Source organism: Olea europaea, unplaced genomic scaffold (genome assembly GCF_002742605.1).
Source record: "Olea europaea var. sylvestris unplaced genomic scaffold, O_europaea_v1 scaffold291, whole genome shotgun sequence".
In the NCBI taxonomy this organism is placed as follows: Eukaryota; Viridiplantae; Streptophyta; class Magnoliopsida; order Lamiales; family Oleaceae; genus Olea; species Olea europaea.
Window position 1 is genome coordinate 119,503 of NW_019247671.1, and position 27,144 is coordinate 146,646.

Here is a 27,144-nt window from a genome sequence, read left to right on the forward strand (position 1 = left end):
AGAGCTCCAAGTGGGCCATTTTTGGTAAGCAGAACTGGCGATACGTGATGAACCAAAAGTCGGGTTAGGGTGCCCAACTGTGCACTAACCTAGATACCACAAAGGGTGTTGGTCGATTAAGACAGCAGGATGATGGTCATGGAAGTAGAAATCCGCTAAGGAGTGTGTAACAACTCACTTATCGAATCAGCTAGCCCTGAGAATAGAGGGTGCTGAAATGCACGACCTATTCTCCATAGTCGGGACAAGTGCCTAGCCTTGATGAGTTGGAGGGCACGGCGATCGTTGTAAAACCTTAGGCGTGAGCCCGTGCGGAATGGCCATCGGTATGGGTCTTGGTAGTAGTAGCAAATATTCAAATGGGAATTTTGAAATCCGAAGAGGGGAATGGTTCCCAGTGAACTACAATTGCACACTAGTTAGTCAATCCTAAGGGTCAGGAGAAGCCCGACAGACAGCGCGTTTCACGTATGTACCGAAAGGAAATTCAGTTAAAATTCCTTAATAGGGACGCGGTGGTTGACGGCAATGTTAGGGAGTCCGAAGATGTCGATGGGGGCCTTGGGAAGAGTTATTTTTTTCTATTTAACAGCCTGCCCACCTTGGAAATGGCTCAGTTGGAGGTATGGTCCAGCAACAGGAAGAGCACCCCACATCTAGTGGTGTCCAGTACGTCCCCGACGGCCCTTGAAAATTCTGAGGATTGAGTACCGTCCATGCATGATCGTATGCATAATCACATCAGGTCTCCAAGGTGAACAGCCTCTGATCAATGGAAAATGTAGGCAAGAGAAGCCGACAAAATGGATCCATAACTTCAGGAAAAGGATTGGCTTTAAGGGCTGGGCACGGGGGTCCCAATCTCGAACCCGTCGACTGTCGGTGGACTGCTCAAGCTGCTCCCACGGTAAGAGCGAGCCACTGTGTGTCGATCGAGGAATGGACTGGGAATGAATCCTTTGGGGGCCTTCTCTGGGCATTGAACAGTAGACTCAGAACCAGTACAGACAAGGAGAATCCAATTATTTAATTAAAACAAAGCATTGCGATGGTCCCTGTGGATGCTCACGCAATGTGATTTCTACCTAGTGCTCTAAATGTCAAAGTGAAGAAATTCAATTAAGCGAGGCTAAACGACGGTAGTAACTATGACTTTCTTAAGGTAGCCAAATGCCTCATCATCTAATTAGTGATGCACATGAATGGAATAATGAGATTCCCACTGTCCCTGTCTACTATCCAATGTAACCACAACCAAAGAAGCAGGCTTAGCAGAATCAACGAGAAAAGAAGACCCTGTTGAGCTTGACTCTAGTCCGACTTGGTGAAATGACTTGAGACGTATAGGATTAGTGGGAGCCAAAAGGCAAAAGTAAAATACCACTACTTTTAACATTATTTTACTTATTTTGTGAATTAGAGGAGGGGACATTGCCCCTCTTTTTCCACCCAAGGCTCGCTTTGCGGGCCGATCCTGGCAGAAGACATTGTCAGGTGGTGAGTTTGGCTGGGATGACACATCTATTAAAAGATAACATAGGTGTCCTAAGATGAGCTCAACAAGAACAGAAATCTCGTGTGGATCAGAAGGGTAAAAGCTTGTTTGATTTTGATTTTGATTTCCAGTACAAATATGAACCGTGAAAGCATGGCCTAACGATCCTTTAGACCTTCAAAATTTAAACCTAGAGGTGTTAAAAAAGTTACCACAGGGATAATTAGCTTGTGGCAGCCAAGCATTCATAGCGATGTTACTTTTTAATCCTTCGATGTCGGCTCTTCCTATCATTGTGAAGTAGAATTCTCCAAGTGCTGGATTGTTCATGCACCAATAGGTAACGTGAGCTAGGTTTAGACTATCATGAGACAGGTTAGTTTTAACCTACCGATGAAAGTGTTGCAATAGTAATTTAACCTAGTACGAGAGGAACTGCTGATTCGTATAATTGGTCATTGTGCATGGTTAAAAAGCCAATGACGTGAAGCTCCCTGCGCTAGATTATGACTGAATACCTCTAAGTTAGGATTCGAGCTAGAACCGATGCACACAACCTCCGTCCACTTGCCGACCCGCAGTATGGGCCTTACGGTCCCCAGGGACACATGTCATTGGCCAAGCCCTCATAGCGAACGTGCTGCATTGGTCATCTTGAAGTACAATTTCCATCGAGTGGTGGGTAGAATCCTTTGCAGACGACTTAAATACCTGATGGGGTATTGTAAGCGGCAAAGTGGCCTCGCTGCCAAGATCTACTGAGATTTAGCCATTTGTCCCTCCGATTCGTCCCTCTCTTTTCGTTTCTCCCAACTGAAATTTCCTTGATCCAGGAATGCTTTGAGGCTAGAATACCCATGGTCCTTGATATTACTTTTTCAATGCCCAAGTGTGGAGGGGCAAAAACCCATGTACAGTAATGCCCTACGTCAAAGGTATTACGAGCCTATGTTCTAAAGTTGATGCAGTGGACACAAAATATGTGATGTTAAGTTTGGGTGCTTGATCTACCACCTTGGTGCGACTATGATGTGCTTTTGTGTGCTTGTGATATGCCCCGTGTTCCTGCATTGTGCCTAAGTTTCTCCCTTCATGTGCATGTAATGTCCATTAGTTACTGTGCTGAATTCGGATGCATGAGATGTCCCTTAGCATACCTGGTGTGCCTGTGATGGGCATCGGTATGAACTACGTGCTGCCTACGTACGCTAGCGTCCTTGACATGGATGGCACTCGGAGCTGCCTTCATGTGCCTGCATCCTGTCCAACCTTCGTTTGCATGAAAATATACCTTGGTGTTCCTGCATCCCTGACATGGCTTGCACACCGTGCTGCCTTCGTGTGCCTAAAAATCAAACTTTGTCTCTACCGCGGCCAAGATGCATCCGGATATACCCTGCACACCGTGTCCCAGAAACTATCTAGAAATGCTCAGGAACATGCCTGCATCCCTGACATGGCTAGAATATCGTGCTACCTCCATGTGCCTTAAAATCAGCCTACGTCCTTGCCGTGGCCAGGACGTGTCCCTGACATGGTCTGCACACTGTATCCCAGAAGTTGCCTGGAAATGCTTGAAAATCAGGCTACGTCCTGATCGCGTCCTAGATATGGTTTGCATATTGTGTCCCAAAAACTGCCTAGAAATGCCAAAAAAAATCTACCTGCATCCCTACCGTGTTCAGGACACGTCTCAAACATGGCCTGCCCACCGTGTCCTAAAAATTGCTCAGAAATGCCTTAAAAGTTGCCTGCGTCCCTACCGTAACATGACTCATCCCGGATATGGCCTACACATCATGTCCCAAAAATTGCCTAGAAATGCCTAAAAATTAGGCTGCGTCCCTGCGATGTCCTGGATAAGGCCTGCACACCGTATCCCAGAAACTAGCTAGAAATGCCTAGAAATCAGGCTATGTCCCTATCGTGGCCAGGATGCATCCCAAACATAGCCTGCACACTGTGCCCAGAAACTGCCCAGAAATGCCTGAAAATTAGGCTATGTCCCTGCCATGGCACGGACGCATCCCGGACATGGTCTGCACACCATGTCCCTGAAACTACCTAGAAATGCCTAAAAGATCAAGCTACGTCCTGGACATGTCCTGCACACCGTGTCCCAGAAACTGCCTAAAAATGCCTGAAAATCTGCCCGTATCCATGTTGTGGTCAGGACGCGTCCCGAACATGGCCTACACACTCTGTCCCAAAAACTGCCCAGAAATGTTTGAAAACGTACCCACATTTCTAACATGGCTTGCACATCGTGTGCCTGAGGGTGCTTGAGATTGCCTGAAAATGTGCCTACGTCCTTGCCATTACCAAGACACGACGTTGCCTTTGTGTCACATAACGAGAAAAAATAAGCCTTGCAATGTTTTATCAATGGATGGTTGTCGAAAACATAAAATGATCGCTCGATAGAAGTTTATCGTTCGAATTTAATACACTTTGAGTTGTTTCCACCACATTTCACCTTCCTCCCGTCTCGTCCCCTGTTTTCGTGCATGCATCAAAATATGTGTGAATCGAAATTATTTTCGATAAAAGAGCAATTGCTCCTCAAATATTTGATGATAACAAGCCTCCCATGATTTTGGAGATTTTTTCTCGTTCGTTTTCCATTTTTTTCAATTTTTTCCTATTTTTAATATTTTTAAATAAAAAATAAAAATATTTTTGGCCGAAAATATTTTTTTCGAGACCCCATTCAATCATACTTTCATTGTAAAAAAGAATTTTCTAAAAAATATCACCGAAAATCCTACAAAAAATGGAAAAGAAATAGTATGATTCCTCAGCCCTTTGATATCTACTCCTGTTACTTGGGTTTTTTCTCAGAAGTCTATTATAGGGGGAGGAGGTGCATGAAAGGGAACAAGCAACATGTGCAAGCTGCTGTAGGGAGGAACTGCCTACGGGTGGCTTGCGTACCTGCAAACTTCAGAGCCTTGGCCCATCCGACGATGGTGCAACTCCGGCGATACTCTGGCTGGTGACCCCCCAACAGCACTCGAATGGAAGGCATGCGCAAGTTAAAATCGCGTTGTGTGTTGAAAGATGGCCCAAATTTTCTCACAATTGCCTATTTCGGTCCAAAAACAAAGTAAAGACGCAACGAGTATGGGAGGAGCAATCTGGACGAAGGGCATTCATGGGGATGAGAAATCGTGCGACATGTCGATCGATTAGCCTAAGCATAAGACGTACATTGCAATGAAGTGCTCGCAGCTTCCCAATGCCTGATCAGTTGGTGCGAAATTATCTCGAATTGGGACCATTGTGAGGCACAATGATGCAGGACGAAGGGCATGTGTTGGGAAGAAACCACACGACATGTTAGTCGATTGGCCTAGGCATAAGACACACGCTACAATGTAGTTCTCATAAACGCACTCCTTCCGGTCAAGTTGCCTAAAAATCTACTGAAGCTCGTGCCTTATGGCCAATGTTGCCTTGGGATCATCCTGTGCTTCGTTCACATGACAGGAGGACCAAAACGTGGGCACTAAAGTAAGACATTACTGTGGGCGAGTGCATGCAGTGCCCCTTGGGCGTGGCATGCAAGGCAACGTGTTTGGTGCTCACAATTATAACTATCATCACACTGCGAACTCACGTTTTGGTCCTTTGTGAAAATGGTCTTTCCGTCCATGTGCAACGACGAATCTCGATCTTCCTTAAAAATCAGACCGAAGCTAGATGCTTGCAGCCTGCGTTGGTTCGACACCAAATGCTATTCGTTTGCAAGATGGAAGGACTAGGATGTGGGCATCGAAAGAAACATTATCGAGCATGTGGTGCCCCTCAAGTGTGGCTTGTAGGACATTGCAGTAAGTGCTCTCGACTATGACTATCATTGTACTATGAACTCTGGTGGCATGATTCGAACCCTTGCCAATGTGGCCTTCTCATTCATGTGCCTAAAAGTGCCAAATCCATCTCGATCTTTCCCTGATCCATCCTTCGCTTGCCTCCCATGAAGGGATAAGCAAAACGTCGACACCAAAGAAAACATTGTTCGAAACATGCTTTACCTTTCAAGCACGACATGTTGGGTAACGTAGTAGGTGCTCACGAATGTAATCGTCATCGCACGACAAAATTGGGTTGGTTTCTCAATAATCTCTTGCCGTACGTAGTAGGACATGCTCAGGCTCGGTTCGTAGCTTGTTTGTAAACTTTCGGGTTGGTGGACATGTGGTACGCTTTGCTTGGGCATCATGCACATAAAGCACGTGAGTTACGATCGACATGATCGGGTATGTTAGGTCCCTACTCGGGTAGCGATAACATCCTCCTCACGCTTGTTCATTGGGTGCTCGAATCTCAAGTTCGATCGTCTCCATCTCGGTTCCCTGTGCTACAAACCCGTTGCGACAGCATCTTCTTGCCTAAAATGACCCTATTTCGCTCGAAGTCACGATTAACATCCGCGGTCAAAGGTGAACCGAAAAGCATACATCGTGTTCCACCCTATTCACAACTCAAGGTGTGGGACTCGAGCCATGACGACATGCTTGAATTCTCAAATGTGGAATACTGAGCGGGTACAAGGATGAAGATCCTCCGATTATCCCCGAACAAGCGTTCTATGCTTAGTACGAACGACATTGTTGCTTTGAAGAAATTAGAATGTACAAAGCAAGCCTATGCTCTGGATACATTAGCATAGGACAACATTATAGGATTTCGGTCCTATTATGTTGACCTTCGGGATCGGAGTAATGATTAACAGGAACAGTCGGGGGTATTCATATTTCATAGTCAAAGGTAAAATTCTTGGATTTATGGAAGACGAACAATTGTGAAAGTATTTGTCAAGGATGTTTTCATTAATCAAGAATGAAAGTTGGGGGGCTCGAAGACGATCAGATACCGTCCTAGTCTCAACCATAAATGATGCCGACTAGTGATCGACGAATGTTGCTTATAGGACTCCATCTGTACCTTATGAAAAATCAAAGTTTTTGGGTTCAGGGGAGTATGGTCACAAGGTAAAAACTTAAAGGAATTGATGGAAGGGCACCACCAGGAGTGGAGCCTATGGCTTTATTTGACCCAACACGGGGAAACTTACCAGGTCCAGACATAGTAAGGATTGACAGATTGAAAGCTCTTTCTATTTTTTTGATCAATAAATGTAAATATCATTGATCAAAAATGTTCCATATATAAGTACTCCGGGCATTCCCGGGCAATCAAAAGTTTATTAACAAATATAATTACTCCGGGCATACCTAGGAAATACAAAACACGTGAAGTGCATAAAAAGTTAATGACCAAATGCTAAAGACTCGAAATGAATCAAGACATCCAAATACAAAGTGAACATAACTTTGTATACGTGTGTCTCGATCCATCTCACAATGCAATCTAAGTTGGCCGAAAGATCTTCAGAAATCTTCCTATTTCGTGTTAACCAAATGTAATATATAGTGGTAGCAAGAGCAATCCTCTTCACCTTACTTAACCATGATATCCCACGGGCTTCCTTTTTCAACCACTTTAGAGCACTAGCAAGTGTTGTCATAGATCTCTTAATGCCGAGCCATCACCTATCATTCCCCCATAATATAGATGTGAAGGAACATTTAAAGAAAGATGGTCACAAGTTTTCACCAAATGCCCACAAAATACACACTTTCGATCAATATCCAAGAAATGCAATTTTTCTTTAGTTAGGAGTTTAGATTGAACCCCTAACCAAAGCAAAAATGAATGCTTCGGAGTGATGCACGATTTCCAAACTTTAGCTCCCCAAGTCTTGAATGTGCCCTTAGGCCTAAAGAAATTATAGGCTATTTTTGTGCGGAATTTTTCCTCAGCCAAACAACCCAGAAATTGCTCCAAAAAACCTAGAAATTGCCTACTAAATTGAGCAGTCTGCTCGGCTCTAAGATTGTCCAGATTTTGCCCAATTTCTCCCAAGTTTTGTGCATTCCCAGCAGTGTAATTTGGACCAAAAACAGCATGCCGAGAAGGGATAATGCCAGTGTTCATTTGACCCGATGCCCTTTGCTGTCCATTAGTTAAAAACTGTTGGACAACACCCTTTTCATGCGAAATGTCTCTGATTTCCAGTAGTTTCTTAAATAGCAGAGAATGATCTTTTCTAGGATGAACCTCCCAAATGCAAGTCCCATTAAGATATAATTGATGAACCCACCGAATCCATAGAGTGTCCTTTTTATATTGAATGTTCCAAAGGGATTTAGCAAGTAATGCTAAATTCCAACTCTTCAAGTCTTTTAATCCAAGGCCCCCTTCCTCTTTTGGAAGGTAAAGATCCTTCCACACAACCAACGGCTTCTTTGATCCCCAAAGGAATTTTTCAAGAAGGCTAACAATCCTTAATATAATTGTAGCCAGGATGGGAAAGATAGAAAGCCAAAAATATTTGACTCCTTGAAGTACCGCCCTAATGAGTTCCACTTTCCCGGTATAAGATAAGGATGAGCAATTCCAAGCTCCAATATAACCCACAATTTTATCAAGGAATGGAGCATGAGAACTCACTTTGAGCTTCTCCGAGGTAAGAGGAATACCTAACTATCAAAAAGGCATAGTCCCCTTCGAAAAATTTGATATTTCCATGATTCTTTCAAGCTCATACCCATAAATCCTAGCTGTGTATAAGCTGGATTTCAAAGTGTTGATCTTCAAACCCAATGTAAAACCAAACTTTTCAAGGCAATTCATGAGAATTTCCATAGAGATAGCATCACCCCTTGCAAAAAGCATCAAGTTATCCGCAAAAGCCAAATGGGTTATCTTAAGGAGACCACATTTTGGGTGATAATTAAATTCATTATCATTTGTAGCATCCTCGATCATTCTAGAAAAGTATTCAAGACAAAGCATGAACAAGAAAGGGAAAAATGGATCACCTTGCCGCAGACCTTTCCCGCCTTTGAAGAATCCATGCATACTCCCATTCAAAGCAACGGAATAGGTTAGAATGGTAACACATTCCATAATCCATTGAACAAATCTCAAAGAAAAATTCAACCCTTCGAGTACACTTTTGAGAAAGTCCCAACTAACCGAATCATAAGCTTTCGTTCAATCAACTTTAAGGAGGCATCTTGGAGCTACTCTCTTTCTATTGTATTGTCTCATGAGTTCTTAAGCAAGATGAATATTTTTCGTCATGCTTTTACCTTCAATGAAAGTGGCTTGTGCTTGGTCGATAATGTCTCCCAAGATAGGCCTCAATCTAGATGCAAGATTTTTTGTGATCACTTTATAGATTACATTACAACAAGATATTGCTCTATAATCCCCAACACTAGGTGCGTGAGTAGACTTTGGCACCAAAGCAATGACCGCCTGGTTGATTTGCTTAAGGATAGATCCTAATGAAAAGAATTTCATAATAGCCTCCACAAAATCATGTTGAATACACCCCAACGCTTTTGAAAAACATGAAGTGTACCCATCCTGGCTGGGGATTTATCATCTCCAATCTCAAAAAGAGCCTCTTTGATCTCTTCAATAGAAATGTCCCAAACCAATGCACTGCCTTGTTCTAAAGATACCAAAGGCCATTACAAATAATGTCATTTTCAATCGACCAAACGGCCTCATATTTCCCCAGCAAGTTGGTATAGAAATTCATAAATTCCAAAGCAACTTGGTCTTGTGAAGTGGTATATATCCCATCCTCCTTGAGAATATAAGCAATGAAATTCCTTCTAGAGTTCCTTTTGACCACCAAGTGAAAACACATTGTACATTTATCACTTTCCTTAAAAGAAGATGCATTTTGCCTTGTGATAATAAAAACTCAGCTTCGTTTCACATAAACAAACGGCCTTCTTTCTCAACTTAGCAGCCAAAAGTTGAAAATTTACATTCATAGGCTGATCATGTAATTGTAATTAGGCAGCCTCCAATTCAATTTTAGCCTCATTTTCCCATGTCAAAATGTGCCCAAAATGCTTATTATTAAGCTCCATCAAAGCTCCATCACATATTTCTTGGACACGGTGTGCAGGCCTCGTCCAGGATGCGGGCAGGTTTCCAGGCATTTCTAGGCAGTTTATGGCACACGATGTGGAGGCTATGTCTAGGACGCATCCTGGCCGCAGTAGGGACGCAGGCTGATTTTCAGGCACACGAAGGCAGCATAATGTTCAAGCCATGTCAGGGACCCAGACACATTCCTAGGCATTTTTGGGACATGATGTGCAGGCCATGTCTAGGACGCGTCCTAGCAGCAGCAGGGAAGCAGCCTGATTTTCAAGAATTTTTTGGCAGTTTTTGGGACACGGTGTACAGGCCATGTCCAGGATGCGGCAAGGACGCAGCCTAATTTTTAGGCAGTGCCTGTGATACGGTGTGTAGGCCATGTTAGGGAATGTCCTAGCCACGGCATGGACACAGCCTAAATTTTAGGCATTTTTAGGTAGTTTATGGACACGGTATGCAGGCCATGTCTGGGATACGTTCTGGCCACCGCAGGTATGCAGCCTAATTTTCAGGCTTTTCTAGGCAATTTTTAGGACAAGATTTGCATGACATGTCCAGGACGCAGCCTGATTTTCAGGCATTTCCAGGCAGTTTCTAGGACACGGTGCGCAGGCCATGTCCGGGATGAATCCGAGTCACGGGACGGATGCGGCCTAATTTTTTAGACATTTCTGGGCACGGTGGACGTATCCTGGCCACGACAAGGACGCGGCCTGAAAAAATCAGGCATATCTAGGTAGTTTATGGGACACGGTGTATAGGCCATGTCTAGGACGCGGGAGGGACGCAGCCTAATTTTCAGGCATTTCTGGGTAATTTCTGGGACATGGTGTGCAGGCCATGTTCGGGACTCATTTTAGCCACGGTAGGGCCTACCGCGGCCTAAAAAATTAGGCATATCTAGGCAGTTTATAGGACACAATGTGCAAGCCATGTCTAGAACGCAGGAGGGATGCAGCCTGATTTTCAGGCATTTCTAGGTAGTTTCTAGGACATGGTGTGTAGGCTATGTCTGGAATGCATTCTAGCCACGGTAGGGACGCAGGCAAATTTTCAAGGACACAAAGACTGTGCAATGTGCAGGCCATGTCAGGGATGCAAGCACGTTCCTAGGCATTCTGGGTAGTTTTTGGGACACGATGTGCAGGCCATGTTCAGGACGTAGCAGGGATACAGCCCAATTTTCAAGCATTTCTAGGTAGTTACTAGGACATAGCGTACAAGACATGTCCTGGACGCAACCTAACTTTTCGACATTTCTACGCAATTTCTTGGATACGATTTTGAGGCCATGTACGGGACGCGTCATGGCCATGGTAGGGACCTAGCCTATTTTTCAAGCATTTCTAGACAGTTTTTGCATGTTCGGGATGCGTGCTGGCCGCGACAGGGACACAGCCTAATATTCAAGCATTTTTAGACAGTTTTAGGGACACGGTGTGTAAGCCATGTTCGGGATGCGTCCGAGCCATGACATGGATGCAGCCTAATTTTTAGACATTTCTTGACAGTTTCAAGGCATAGTGCAAAGGCTATGTTCGGGATGCATCCTGGGCGCAGGAAGGACGCAGCCTGATTTTTAGCCAGCTTCTGGGACACGGTGTGCAGGCCATCTCCAGGACACAGCAGGGACGTTGCCTGATTTTTCAGGCTTTTCTAGGTAGTTTTTGGGACACGGTGCATAGGCCATGATCGGGATGTGTTGGGACACGGTAGGGACGCAGCCTGATTTTTAAGTATTTTTGGGTAGTTTTTTGGCACGATGTGCAGGCCATGTCCGGGACGCATCTTAGCCATGGTAGGGATGTAGCCTGATTTTCAGGCATTTCTAGGAAGCCTATGGGACACGGTATGCAGGTCACGATCGGGACGTGTCTGGGGCACAACAGGGATGCAGTCTGATTTACAGGCATTTCTAGGTAGTTTTTGGGACACAGTGTGCAAGCCATGTCCGAGACGTGTCCTGGCCATGACAAGGATACAGGCATACAAAGACCACATGATGTGCAGGCCATGTCAAGGGCGCCGACACTTTCCTAGGCATTCTGGGCAATTTCTGGGACACGGTGTATAGGCCATGTTTGGGACTCGACAGGGACGCAACCTGATTTTCAAGGATTTCTAAGTAGTTCTTGGGACACGATGTGCAAGACATGTCCTGGACGCAGCCTAATTTTTAGGCATTTTCAGGCAATTTCTGGGACACGGTGTGCAGCCATGTTCGAGACGCGTCATGGACGTAGCCTGACTTTTAGATATTTCTAGGCAATTTTTTGGGCACGGTGTGCAAGCCTGGTTCGGGATGCGTGCTGCTGCGCCAGGGACGTAACCTGATTTTTAGGCATCTTCAGGTAGTTTTTAGGACACGGTGCGCAAGCCATGTTCGAGACGCATCCTGGCCGCAGCAGGGACGCAACCTGATTTTTAGGCATTTCTAAGTAGCTTCTAGGACACAATGTACAGGCCGTGTCCAGGATGCGGCACGGACGTAGCTTGATTTTCAAGCATCTCTTAGCTATTTTTGGGATACTGTGTGCAGGCCATACCCAGGACGCTTGCAGATTTTTGGGCACACGAAGGCTACATGGTGTGGAGGCCATATCAAGGATGTAGGTACGTTCCTAGGCATTCTGGGTAGTTTCTGGGACACAATGTACAGTCCATGTTTGAGATACGGCAGAGACGCAATCTGATTTTCAGGCATTTCTATGTAGTTCGTGTGACACGGTGTGCAGGACTTGTCCTGGACGCAGCCTGATTTTTAGGCATTTCTAGGCAATTTTTGGTCACGATGTGGAAGCCTTGTCCTTGACACATCATGGCCACGGTAGGGACATAGCCTATCATTTCTTGGCAGTTTTTGGGTGCGGTGTGCAGGCCATGTCCGGGACGCGTCCTTGCTAAGGCCTAATTTTTAGGCATTTCTAGACATCTTATGGGATACAGTGTGTAGGCCATGTCCAAGACGCGGTAGGGACGCTGCTTGATTTTAGGACATTTCGAGGTAGTTTCTGTAACACGGTGTGCAGGCCATGTTCGGGATGCGTCGTGGCCACGACAGGGATGCAGCCCGATTTTCAGGTATTTCTGGGCAGGGTGTGCAGGCCATGTTCGGGACGTGTCCTGGCCGCTGCAAGGATGCATCCTGATTTTTAGGCATTTTTAGGAAGCTTATGAACACTATGTGTAGGCCATCTCCAGGACGCAGTAAGGACGTAGCCTAATTTTCAGGCATTTCTAGGCAATTTCTGGGACACGGTGTGCAGGCCATGTTTGGGATGCGTCCTAGCCACGGTAGAGACGCAAGCTGATTTTTGGGGCACACAAAGGATGCATGGTGTGGAAGCCATGTCAAGGACATAGTCACGTTCCTAGGCATTCTGGGCAGTTTCTAGGACACGGTGTGCAGGCCATGTTCGGGACATAGCAAGGATTCAGCCTGATTTTTAAGCATTTCTATGCAGTTCCTGGGATATGGTGTGAAGGACATGTCCTAGACACAGTCCAATTTTCAGGCATTTCTAAGCAATTTTTGGGACACGATGTGCAAGCTTTGTCCGGGACGCATAATGGCCACGGTAGGGACGTAGCCTGATTTTCAGGCATTTCTGGGCATTTTTTGGGCAAGTTGTGCAGGCCATGTTCAGGATGCGTCATGGCTACGACAGAGATACATCCTAATTTTTAGGCATTTCTAGACAGCTTCTGGGACACGGTATGTAGACCATCTCCAGAACGCGACAAGGACACGGCCTGATTTTTAGCATTTCTAGGCAGTTTTTGTGACACGGTGTGCAGGCCATGTCCGAGATGCGTCCTGGCCATGGTAGGGACGCAGCCTGATTTTTAGGCATTTCTATGCAGTTTATGGACAAGGTGTGCAGGCCATGTTCGGGACGCATTCGGGCCATGGCAGGGATGAAGCCTAATTTTCAGGCATCGCTGGGCAATTTTTGGGCACGATGTGCTGGCCATGTCCATGATGCGGTAGGGACGTAGCCTGATTTTCAAACATTTCTAGGCAGTTTATGGGCACAGTGTGCAGGCCATGTTCGGGACGCGTCCTGGTCGCAACAAGGACGCAGCCAAATTTTCAGCACTTCTAGGCAGCTTCTAAGACACGGTGTGCAGGACATGTCCAAGATGCAACCTGATTTTCAGGCAATTCTAGGCAATTTCTAAGAGATGGTACGCCGGCCATGTCCGGGCCACGGTGGGGATGCAGGTTGATTTTCGGGCATTTCTAGGCAATTTTTGGGCACGGTGTGCAAGCCATGTCCGGGAGGTGTCCTAGCCACTATATAGACACATCCTGATTTTCAAGCATTTCTAGGAAGCTTATGAACACTGTGTACGGGCCGTGTCTAGGACGCGGCAGGGACTTAGCCTAATTTTCAGGCATTTCTAGGTAGTTTCTGGGATACTGTGTGCAGGCCACGTTCGGGACACGTCCTGACAACGGCAAGGGTGCAGACAGATTTTTGGGCACACGAAGGCTGCACGGTGCGTAGGTCATGTCAAGGACGCAGGCACGTTCCTAGGCATTCTGGGCAATTTTTGGGACACAATGTGTAGGCCATGTTCAAGACGTGGTAGGGATGCAGCCTGATTTTCAAGCATTTTTATGTAGTTCCTGGGACACGGTGTGCAAGACTTGCCATGGACGCAGCCTAATTTTCAGGCATTTCTAGATAGTTTTTGGGACACGGTATGTAGGCCTTATCCAAGACGCGTTATGTCAATGGCAGTAATGTAGCTTGATTTTTAAGCATTTCTGGGCACAACACATATCCAGGACACGTGCTGGCCATGCTAGGGATGCAGTCTGATTTTTAGGCATTTCTGGCTAGTTTCTAAGATATGGCACACAAACCATGTTCGGGACGCATCCGGATCACGACAGGGACTTAGCCTGATTTTCAAGCATTTCTGGGATGTTTCTGGCCTCGGTGTGCAGGCCATGTCCGGGACGCATCCTACCGCGATAGGGACACAACCTGATTTTTAAGCATTTCTAGACAGCTTTTGGGACACGTTGTGCAGGCCATGTCCAAGACGTGACACGGACGCAGCCTGATTTTCAGGCATTTCTAGGTAGTTTTTGTGATACGGTGTGCAGGTCATGTCCTGGATGCATCTTGACCACGGTAGGGATGCAGCCTGATTTTCAGGCATTTCTAGGCAGTTGATGGGCACGGTGTGTTAGCCATGTCCGGGAGGCGTCCTCAGGCATTTCTAGCCAGTTTTAAGGACACGACGTGTAGGACATGTCCTGGACACAGCCTAATTTTCAAGCATTTCTAGGCAGTTTTTGGGACACGGTGCGCAGGCTATGTTAGGGCAACGATAGGGTCGTACCCTGATTTTTAGGCATTTATGGGTAGTTTCTGGGCATGGTGTGCAGGCCATGTCCGAGACGCGTGTAAGGCCCGATTTTTAAGCATTTCTAGGTAGCGTATGGGACATGGCCTGCAGGCCATGTCCAGGACGCGACAAGGATGCAAGCTGATTTTCAGGCATTTCTGGATAGTTTCAAGCACACAAAGGCTGCACGATTTGCAAGCCATGTTAGGGACACAGGCATGTTCCTAGGCATTCTGAGCAGTTTTTAGGATATCGTGTACTAGCCATGTCTGAGACACGTCCTTACCGCTTCAGGAAAGCAGCCTGATTTCCAGGCATTTCTAGGCAGTTTCTGGGACACGGTGTACAAGCCATGTCCAGGACGCGATAGGGACTTGGTCTGATTTTCAAACGATTCTAGGTAGTTCCTGGGACACAATGTGCAGGACATGTTCTGCACACAGCCTGATTTTTAGGCATTTCTAGGTAGTTTCTAGGCACAGTGTGTAGGCCATGTTCGGGACGTGTCATGGCCATGACAAGGACACAGCCTAATTTTCAAACATTTCTGGCAATTTCTAGGCATGGTGTGCAGGCCATGTCCGGGATGCGTTCTGGCCACCACGGGGATACAGGCAGATTTTTAGGCATTTTTGAGCAGTTTCTGGGATACAGTGGGCAGGCCATGTACAGGACGCTTCTTGGCCACGGTAGGGATGCAGGTAGATTTTCAGGAACATGGAGGCAGCACAGTGTGCTGGCCATGTCAGGGACACAGGCATGTTCCTGGGCATTTCTGAGCAATTTCTGGGACACGATGTACAGGCCATGTCCCGAATGCATCCTGGCCGCAGCAAGCACAAAGCCTGATTTCAGGCACATAAAGGCAGCACGGTGTGCAGGCTATGTTAGGAACGCAGACATGTTCTTGGGTATTTCTAGGCCGTTTCTGGGACACGATGTGCAGGGCATGTCCAAGACGTGTCTTGACCATGATAGGGATGAAACCTAATTGTCAGGCACACGTAGGCAGCATGGTGTGGAGGCCATGTTAGGGACACAGGTACACGTAGGTAGCACGATGTGCAGGCCATGTCAGGGACACAGGTACACGAAGGCAGCATGGGATGCAGGCACATGAAGGTAGCATCGAGTATAGTCCATGTGAAGGATGCCGACACACGTACGCAGCACGTAGTTCGTACTGATGCCCATCGCAGGCACACTAGGCATGCTAAGGGACATCTCATGCACCCGAATTCAGCAACTAATGGTCATCGTATGCACATAAAGGGAGCAACTCAGGCATAATGCAGGAACACTAGATATATCACGAGCACACAAAAGCACATCGCAGTCACACACCAAGGTAGCATTAAGGCACCTAAACTTAACATCACATATTTTATGTCCACTACATCATCTTCAGCATAAAGGCTCGTAACAACTTCGATGCCTTACCAGGTTACAGTACATGGCTTTTCATCCTTCGACACTTAGGCATTGAAAAGAAAAGTTATTTCAAGGACCGTAGGTATTCTAGCCTTAAATCATTCCTAGATACAGGAAATTTTGATTTTGAAGGAACAGAAGGGGAGGGATGAATCTGAGTGACAAAGGGCTGAATCTCAGCGGATTGTGGCAGCAAGCCCACTCTGCCGCTTACAATACCCCGTCGTGTATTTAAGTCATCTGTAAAGGATTCTATCTGTCGCTCGATGGAAATTGTACTTTAAGGCAGCCAATGCAGCACATCCGCTGCAAGGGTTTAGCCAACGACATGTGCCCCTGGGGGCCGTAAGGCCTCTACTGCGGGTCGGCAAGGAAACGACGGGTGCACACATCGTTTCTAGCCCGAATTTTAACTTAGAGGCATTTAGTTATAATCCAAGCACGATAGCTTCACACCACTGGCTTTTCAACCAAGCAAGATGACCAATTGTGCAAATCAACGGTTTCTCTCGCACTAGGTTGAATTACTATTATGACACTGTCATAAGTAGGGTAAAACTAACCTGTGTCATGATTGTCTAAACCCAGCTCACGTTCTCTATTAGTGGGTGAACAATCCAACACTTGGTGAATTTTGCTTCACAATGATAGGAAGAGCCAACATCGAAGGATCAAAAAGCAACATCGCTATAAATGCTTGGATACCACAAGCCAGTTATCCTCATGGTAACTTTTCTGACACCTCTAGCTTCAAATTCCAAAGGTCTAAAAGATCGTTAGGCCACACTTTTACGGTTCGTATCTGTGTTGTAAAATCAGAATCGAACGAGCTTTTACCATTCTATTCCACATGAAATTTATGTTCTCGTTGAGCTCATCTTAGGACACCTGCATTATCTTTTAACAGATGTGCAGCCCCAGCCAAACTCCCTACTTGACAATGTCTTCTGCATAGATCAGCCTGCAAAGCGAGCCTTGGATCCAAAAAGAGGGGTAGTGACCTACCTCCGATTCATGAAATAAGTAAAATAACGTTAAAAGTTGTGGTATTTCACTTTCGCCTTTCGGCTCCCACCTATCCCACACCTCTTAACTCATTTCACAAAGTCGGACTAGAGTCAAGCTCAATAGGGTCTTCTTTCCTCGCTGATTCTACCAAGCCCATTTCCTTGGCTGTGGTTTCGCTGGATAGTAGACAGGGATATTGGGAATCTCGTTAGTCCATTCATGCGCGTCACTAATTAGATGACGAAGCATTTGTCTATCTTAAGAGAGTCATAGTTACTCCCACTGTTTACATGCACTTGGTTGAATTTCTTAACTTTGACATTCAGAGCATTGGGTAGAAATCACATTGCATGAGGATCCGTTGGGACATCGCATTACTTGTTTTAATTAAACAGTTGGATTCCATCCGAGGTTGAAGCATGGTTGATGTTGAATCTAAAGGATCTACTATTGGATAGATCCCCTTGGCAGCTAATCCTCTTATTCGATCTAATAGAATGATTTTGCCGTATCTAGACTAATACCAATCCAAGCAGACATTTCTAGAACACCTCTAACAAAGGGACAAATAGTCAATTTTGATAGAACATATTGTCAACCTCTTTCAGATATGAATCTATCTGATTCAGAAGGGAAGAACTTGCATCAGTATCTCAGTTTCAATTCAAACATGGGTTTAAGATAGAATTGTGAAACAACCATCAACTATAACCCCAAAAGAACTAGATTTTGTAAATAACATAGAGAAAGAATGAAGGGAATATCTTATCGAGGTAATCATATTTGTTTCGGTAAATATGCTCTTCAGGCACTTGAACCTACTTGGATCACATCTAGACAAATCGAAGTAGGTCGATGAGCAATGACACAAAATGCACGTCGTGGTGCATTGCATACAGCTCTACAATAAAATTGACCCTTACCTTCCATTGAAGAAAGATAAAAATAGAATCTATCAGAATCACATTCTATCTAAAATTAGACTTTAAACAGAAAGTTGTTCAAGAATACAATCTTTATTCTAAAATTATAAAAAAATGGAGTCCTCTTGAAGGCATAATATTGAGAGTGCTCATTGGATCCCATAAGGTAGGCCTTGGAAAGTTTTAATATAAGCAGGAGGGATTCGCAGATCTTCCAGAAGTAGAGCACGTAGGGCTTTAAACTAAATACATTACTTATCAAAGTGCCACATGACTTTCAAGATAGAAGTTATCCTATAGATGTTGTATTCATGCCTGTTCGAAATGCGAATCATAGTATTCATTCTTTTGGGAATGGGAATGAAAAACAAGAGATACAATCCCAGGGAAATAAGGGATCTAGCAAAAAAATTTATTCTTTTTTTATCTTTGTATTTCGTATGGGGTATTTCGGAAGGAACCCGTGACATTTTGTACCCAAAACAAATGCGTTACCAGGCTGCACCACATCCCTTCAATTGTTCTACAGTGTCATTGTAGAGAATTCCTGTCTTATCCATACAAGTAATGGAAAACATACGAAAGCTTTGGAATATTATTTTCGATCCATTTGTTCCTGAATAGCTTCTTTCAAAAGGACTTCTACTTCCTCGGTAAATGTCTTAGTAGAAGATATAATTTCTTGGAACGGCTCGTCTCATCGTGAATTCTCAAAACCTCTGTCGCTTCATCCCACAGGGGTAGAGTACCCGTCGCTGTCTCGACAGAACTTTGACTTTTTCAAAAAATAATTAAGGTGAAGCAGGGTCAGGAACGATGAATCTCTTTATGATAAATAGATCATTTTACTCCGGATTGTAATCTCTATTGAAAAATATAGCTCCATGAGCAAAAGCTCCTTTCATGATGAATCCTACGATATATTAGTGATGAGTATATAACACAGCTTGAGTAGTCGATGAATGGTTATACAATAGGGGTCCTTATAAACTAATTGTTCTACACTTCTTACTTAGTATAGCTTATTACATGGGTCATGAGTGGGAGCTTAGTTTCCGTCTGGGTATGCGACCTTGGAGACCTTGGATTGCTGTTGCATATTCAGCTCATGAGCTTATTATCCTAGGTCGGAACAAGTTGATAGGGTCCCCTTAAAGGAAAGAGAGGGATGGGGTTTCTCTCGATTTTGGCATAGTGGGCCCCCAGTGGGAGGCTCATACGACGGGCTATTAGCTCAATGGTAGAGCATGCCCCTGATAATTGCGTCGTTGTTCTTGAGCTGTGAGGGCTCTCAGCCACATGGATAGTTCAGTGTGCTCATAGGAATTAGAAAAAAGGGATTTTTTCGTATACTTTTAGTTATTATTGTTACTTCTTTGATTTTGATAGTTTCTACAATTCCACGAATTATACCTATTTACACAAAGCTGCAATCAAGTGGATTTCCCTAATCCTCCCTTCCCGAAAGGAAGAGCGCGAAATTCTTTTTCCTTCCTGCTAGGACCAAGACCAGTCTTCTCATTTAGGATCAACATCTTCTGGAGCTCTTCTTGAACAAATATATTTCTATGGAAAAATAGAACGTCTTGTAGACATCTTTGTTAAGGATTTTTAGACCAATCTATGCTTGTTCAAGGAAAATTAGATTCATGTAACAGGACAAAAAATTCCCATTCCTTAGCTGGAAAGATATGTGGCCATGAAAGAGAAAGAGGGATTAAGTAGAACAAAATTGACTTGCCAGTTTTACTGGGTATGTCTTATATACTGCTTTTGGTCAACCTTCTCAACAACTAAGAGATCCATTCGAGGAACATGGGGACTAGTTGAAGTAATGAGCCTTCATCTTTTTAGTTGGAACTTTAGGCTATTCTCGAAAATAGATAGCAAAAAAAATTATCCATAGAGGCATTCATCATCTATTTTCATTGTTTAAATATTTGACAACACGAAAAATCATTGTTCAACTCTTTAACAACATGAAAAAACCAAAAGATCTACCCTCCCCTAGATAAGCTTCATGACCAGGCGGTCTTTGTAATAGAAGAGACATTTGGCAATAAGCTTGGGCTTGTCTGGAGAGATCATCATAAATGATTAAAGTGTGTTGCTTATCAGTATATAGACAGCTATCTCTCGAGCACAGGTTTAGGTTCAGCCTCAATGGGAAAAGAAAATGGAGTACCTAACAATGCTTCTTATTAGGAAATAATCAAGTTAGAGCTGTAGCTATGAGTGCTATAAATGGTCTGATGAAAGGAATGAAAGTGATTGACACAGGAGCTCCTCTAAGTGTTCCGAGATGGTCCACATCTTAGGGTCAGGTGCCGATGAGCACATTGAACTACCCATGTACACATCAGTACTCCAGTGCATTTCTCCGTCTGAGTCAGAATAAATATGTTTTGAGCTTATCCATGCGGTTATGCACTCTTCGAATAGGAATCCATTTTCTAAAAGATCCTGGCTTTCCTACTTTGGTGGTACTTTTTTACTGATTTCTTTTATTCGAATCGATTTTTTTACTAATTTTTTGAACATTAGTATCAGTTACAATTCTTTAGTTATTTAATTTAAATAAAATGGACCCTCCTTTCAGAATCTTATTAAATTGTAAATCCCCACCACAAAAATGTTTTAATTAAATAGTCGGATTCCCCTTGTCCGTACTATTTCTGAGTCGACTGTTCGATGCCTGGGGAAGGCCCTCGAAGGAGCCATTCATAGTTCGTCCCCTGGTCGGCATGCGACAACCCACTCTCGCCGTGGGAGCAGCTTAAGCAGTTCACCAACGAGTTTGGGACTTGGACCCTTCTGCCCAGCCCTTAAAGCCGATCCTTTTCCTGAAGTTACGGATCCATTTTGCTGACTTCTCTTGCCTACATTGTTCCATTGACTAGAGACTATTTACTTTGGAGACCTGATGTGATTATGAGTACAACGGGGCATGGATGGTACTCAATCCTCTGAATTTTGAAGGCCCTTCAGGGCGCACTAGACACCACGAGACGTGCGGTGCTCTTCCAGCTGCTGGACCCTACCTCCGACTGAGCCTTTTCTAGGGTGGGCAGGCTGTTAAACAAAAAAGATAACTCTTCCCAAGGCCCCCGTCGACATTTCTGAACTCCCTAATGTTTCCATCAACAGTCACATCTTGGTTCAAGAATTTTAACCCGATTCCCTTTCGGTGCAAGCGCGAAACGCACTGTTTGTTGTGCTTTCCCCGACCCTTAGGATCGACTAACACGTGTGCAAGTGTCGTTCACACGAAACCTCTTCCCTCTTCAGCCTTAAAAGTTTCCATTTGAATATTTCCTACTACCACCAAGATCCGCACTGACAGTCACTCTACCTAGACTCATGCTCAAGGTTTTGTAGCGACTGTCGTGCCCTCGTACTCATCGAGGCCTGGCACTTGACTCAACGATCAGGTATAGGTCGTGCACTTTAGTGCCATCCATTTTTGGGGCTAGTTGATTCAGCAGGTGAGTTTTTATACACTCCTTTGCAAATTTAAAATTCCATGGTCACCGTAATACTATCTTAATTGACCAACACCCTTTGTGGGATATAGGTTCACGCGCAGTTGGGCACCACAACCTGGCTTTTGGTTTATCCCACATCGCAAGTTCTGGTTACCAAAATTGCCCACTTGGAGCTCTTGATTCCATAGCACAACTCAATGAAGCAGTCGTGCCATCCTACCTATTTAAAGTTTGAGAATAAATCGAGGGTGTTGCACCCATCTCCCTGTGGATATGACATCCCAAAGCTATACTATAACCATCGCGTTATACTTTGGGCATAATCAAATTTTGGTGAAGTTGTGAGTTATTTCTATGAGGGATTATTACCTAGGGAGCGTCAATTTGTTGAAATGATGTGTAATGGGAAATTTTTACAAAAAGTTCTAGATGAGGTCATAGACTACCTAGATGACATAGCTGAAAAAGCTCATACCTGGATTGGACCTAGTACCACTGAGAAAACTAATTGGTCATGACCCACTGAAGACCCAAATAGCACTGGTATTTATCATCTTAGGGAGGAGGATGACCTTAGAGCCAAGGTAGATGCCCTCACTAAAGAACTCAAAATCTTACGTGCTAGGGACCCAAAGCCTACACAGAATGCATCCCATGTTGAATCTTTAGGATCGTGTTTTGTTTATGGTGGAACTGATCATCCAGCTCAAGAGTGCACTACCTACGGTGAGATGAGGAGAGTTTATGAGGAACACTGCAATGCCTTAGGCACATACCAAAAGCCTTATTCTTCCTTTTCTGAAACATACAATTCAGGGTGGGGAAATCACCCCAATCTCAGCTAGAAATCTGAAGGCCAGCCAAATAAAGCTCACACTCTACCTCTATATTAGCCCACGTCCTCTAGAAACTCTTTAGAAGATGCTCTACATGCATTTATAGAGGTATAGAGTAAGATTAACCAAAAGTTTGAGACTATGATCACCCAAATTGTTGAAGAAAACAAGGAAATAAAATCTCATATGTCCAAACTAACTAATGCCTTAGCTGCAGGAGAGAAGGAAAAATTCCCAACGCATGCTCAATCGAACCCTAGAGGGCAACACATGGCACAAACTTCAGGATCAGGAGAGACCAACTTGAAGAAAGTGAATGCCATAACCACTAGATCTGGAAAAGTCATAGAACCAACCTTATACATGGAGAAAGTAAGAAGGACCCAGTAGCATAGAAAAGAGCACCTCGAGTGAGGAGGTAGTGAAAAATCCATCTAGAGTGCCCTTTCCTCAAGCCCTCAAGTCGAACTCGAAATCTTCTAGTCAACACAGTGAAATCCTAGAGCATCTCAAGCAAGTAAAAGTCAATCTACCTCTCTTGCACGTGATTTCCTAGGTCCCCACATATGCTAAAATCCTTAAGGACTTGTGTACTATAAAACGAAAGTACCATGTCAAGAAAACTGCCTTCTTGACTAAACATGGGAGTGTCATAATTGAACAAGAAGTCCTGCCAAAGTATAAGGACCATGGTTGCCCTACTGTTTCTTATATCATAGGGAACCATGATATTTCACAAGCTCTCCTCGACTTAGGGGCTAGTGCCAACATCATGCCTTATGCTATATACTTAGTGTTAGGTCTAGGTGAGAATAAACCTACTACAGTGGTCCTACAATTGGCTGATCAGCCCACTATTAGACCTAGGGAGATGTTGAGAATGTGCTAGTACAGATTGACAAATTTTACTATCCTATCGATTTTTTAGTTTTGGATGTGAAAGTAGATGTGAATGTTAACTCCAATATTCCCATTATTCTTGGTAAGCTTTTTCTCGCAACAGCTAACGCTCTTATCAATTGCAGGAATGGTTTGATGAAGCTATCTTTTAGGAACATGACCTTAAACGTCAACATCTTTCACATTATGAAACAGCCTGAGGAAGATTATGAGTGTCATGAAACATACATGATTGATGCACTCATTGAGGAGGAAGCACGTGTGCTTATTGACCCCGACCCTTTAAATTCTTTCCTTCTAAATTCTGAAATTCCCATAAGGGATGATAATGGAGAATATGTTCATATTGATGCTACTTTTAATGATTTTTAAGATTATAGGATGCCACCGGTGACTACTTCCAATGAGTTTGTGCAATGAACCAAATGTTGACAATGCTCTGGCTAGATGCGGGCTGAAGGAGGTAATATTGGGTCGAGCCAACGACAATAAATAAAGGAGTTGCTTGGGAGGCAACTGAAGGGGAGTTCGTTCCCTTCTCTCTTTTTTTTTCATCTATGCATTCTCTCTAGGTTTAGTCCATACATTATTCATTGCATTCCTTTTTTTCATTTTCTACATCACCTTTTTCATTGAAAACTTTTAGACTTCTTATACCTCAACTCATGTGATTCACTCCGGCACTCAGGTGACATATGTCCTTACCTTTATTTGGCAGGCATGTTTTTGCATTGAGGACAATGCAATGTTTAGTTGGGGGAGAGTTTAACTTAAATTTTATTGTGAAATTGCATAATTTACATGGATTTTTTGGTCTAAATTTTTTTAAAGTCCCTAATTCCCTACATGTTCTTGAATGATAAAATGTGCCACTAGGAGTTGATATTGTTCTTATGAGTCTAGATGTTGAGACATTTGCTGAATCATTTTGTGCACACAAGCCTTGCGGTAAGATAGTGATTTAATACATGTAGCTGGAGTAGTTTCTTGCTGAAATTTTCTTGTGAGAGTTAGTAAGGATCAAGAACCACCTTGCACTAAAATAGTAATGAGCATTCATTAATTTTCTGAATTGGAAACTCTTTTAAGAATATATGGTTTGTGGTAAGATGGTAAATTGCTTGGGAAATGATGACGGTTAGTTTAGGATTAACATATAAGCCTTTCAAGCCTTCTTTTCCATAATTACAACCCCTAGTACCCATGTTGAGCCATACACACATGTATAGCCTTTTCTTCATACACCCATGTTATACATACTTCTCCACATTGGAGTATGATCTATCCATGTATTTACCCAACTTTTTACTTCCAAGCATGTAGTAAGTATTAAATGCTTATTTGTGAAAAATATAAGTAAGAAAATGACAAGATTTAGTATGTGCTCAAGCAAAACACCCCTAAAAAAACAAAAACAAAAAGACAAAAAAAAATTGATTGATTTTGGGGTTGAAATATTGAAGAGTGTATTGATCGAAAGATGTAATCTATCGAGATGCTTGGAAGTCCTTGAATCTAGCTACATGCTTGGAAGTCCTTGAATCTTTATATCCTCATTTTCATACAACCAAACCCAAACCGCATTACAGCCCTTTATATTGACTATTTTGATCCTAATTATGATTGTGGTAAAAAAAGTGATGAATTCTCATTTGACAGTATGCCTATCATAAGATCAATGTTCGCTCGTTGCTCATTCAGAAACATTTAAGCCTCCAAATTATGAGTCTATCCTTTTCCCAACTCCATAGAGAGAAAACCGCACTAAACAATTTGATACTCATGAGTTACGAGGTTAAACCTTTAGCTCGAGGCATACTTGATGCTACATGTGTTAGGGTTGGTGGTAAGATGGCTATGGTTTGACACACACTCACACATTTGGCAAGTGTTTTTGATATCTTGATGATCATGGCACTATTAATTTCTTATGGTGTTGAGCTTGAAAGGGACATGGCATGTGGTTGAATTGGAACTTAATAATTTCTTTGTATCATGGACCAATCACTAATTTGCTTATTTTGCATTAAATTGCTAGGGATTAGCAATAAGCAAGTTAGGGGTGTGATAAGAGTGCAAAATATCATAATTTTCCCTCTTAATTATTGCATTCGTGTTATTATTTGATACCAAAATGCACTCATTATACTTATGCTTTGATTCAGGTAGCATTTTGGTAGAAAAGTTGAAATTTAGAAGAAAAGAGCGAAAAAGGACCAAAATGGAAGAAAATAAAAGTTCAGAGACCAAGTTGCAAAAAATCCACAATGAGGCGGGTGATAGAATGACAATTCAAGAAACCTAGGACTCAATTGGGTGTAATTTGAAGTCAAAAGGAGTGAAATATGACCAAAACATCTTCACAAATCAATTCCCAATTGAAAAAGTTACGCATCGATTTTTAGCCTTATATTGCGACCTATTTTTGACATGGAAAATGATAGATCTAGAGATAGAATTTGTAGCCCTTTGAGTTATCTTTCCAACACAACTTGAATCACCTCAATCAGACATCATGAGAGAAAGTTATGGCCAAATTACTAAAACCTGTCCGGCTGAGAAAATGGTGACAACCATGCGATCGCATGGTTATAAAGCCATGCGGTCACATGGCTACCTTCCGAGAACTTCTGGGGCGATTTTGGTTGAACCATGTGGTCCCAATGGATGTAGTGAGGATCCACCATACAATCCGACGAGAAAGTACAAATAATCCAAGGACTTTGGAGCAAAAGGGTGACTTCATTCCTTTTTTACATTTTTTTAGTTAGTTTAATTTTATTAGTTTTTATTTTGTTATTTCTCAAAAAATTCCAAATTTTTTTGTGTTTTATGAACAGGCTTCGAGATGAACAAGGGCGATTCATTGCGAGGCCTCAACCAGTGTTTGAATCACTTTCTAACCCTCTTTTCGATACTGAATCTATTGGAACACACATCACATCACATAACACCATGACTGATAGTGAATATGAAGAGGCACCAACTAGGACTTTGCATGATTATCTCCATCCCACATGCACATCTACATCGGCATGCATCATATTTCCACCTAGTGTGCCACATATGGATCTAAAATCAAGAATGATCCAACTTCTTCCCACCTTTCACGGTCAAACCCATATGTTTATATTAGGGAATTTGAAGAGGTTGTTGCAACTTTTCACAATCAACGTGGTACAATGGATATAGTGAGACTTAAATTTTTCCCATTATCTCTTAAAGAAAGAGCAAAAAGCTGGCTATATTCATTAAGACCACGCTTGATTGGGACTTGGACTGAAACGACTCAAGCATTCTTTGGCAAGTACTTTCCCCACCACAAAACAACTGCATTGAAAAAGAAAATATCTTCTTTTACTCAAAAGGAGACTGAAACTTTATATCAAATGTGAGAAAGGTACAAAGAATTGCAAGCCCTCTACCTCCACCATGGTTTTGAAAGTTGGGGCATTGTGAGTTATTTTTATGAGGGATTATTACCTAGGGAGCCTCAATTTATTGAAATCATGTGTAATGGGAAATTTTTCCAAAAAGATCCGGATGAGGCTATAGACTACCTAGATGACTAAGATAAAAAAGCCCATATCTGGACTGGACCTAGTGCCACTGAGAGTTCTAATAGGTCACGACCCACTGGAAACCCGAATAGCATTGGTATTTATCATCTTAGGAAGGAGGATGACCTTAGAGCCAAGGTAGTGCCCTCACTAAGGAACTCAAAATCT

The 27,144-nt window shown here is 43.4% G+C and overlaps 2 pseudogenes; one reads left to right on the top strand and one right to left on the bottom strand.

Annotated features, from left to right (window-relative positions):
- Positions 1-1,277: 1,277 nt before the first annotated feature.
- On the bottom strand, positions 1,278-1,873 carry LOC111384413 (annotated as a pseudogene).
- Positions 1,874-16,908: 15,035 nt separating this feature from the next.
- LOC111384410 lies at positions 16,909-17,380 on the top strand (annotated as a pseudogene).
- Positions 17,381-27,144: the final 9,764 nt, after the last annotated feature.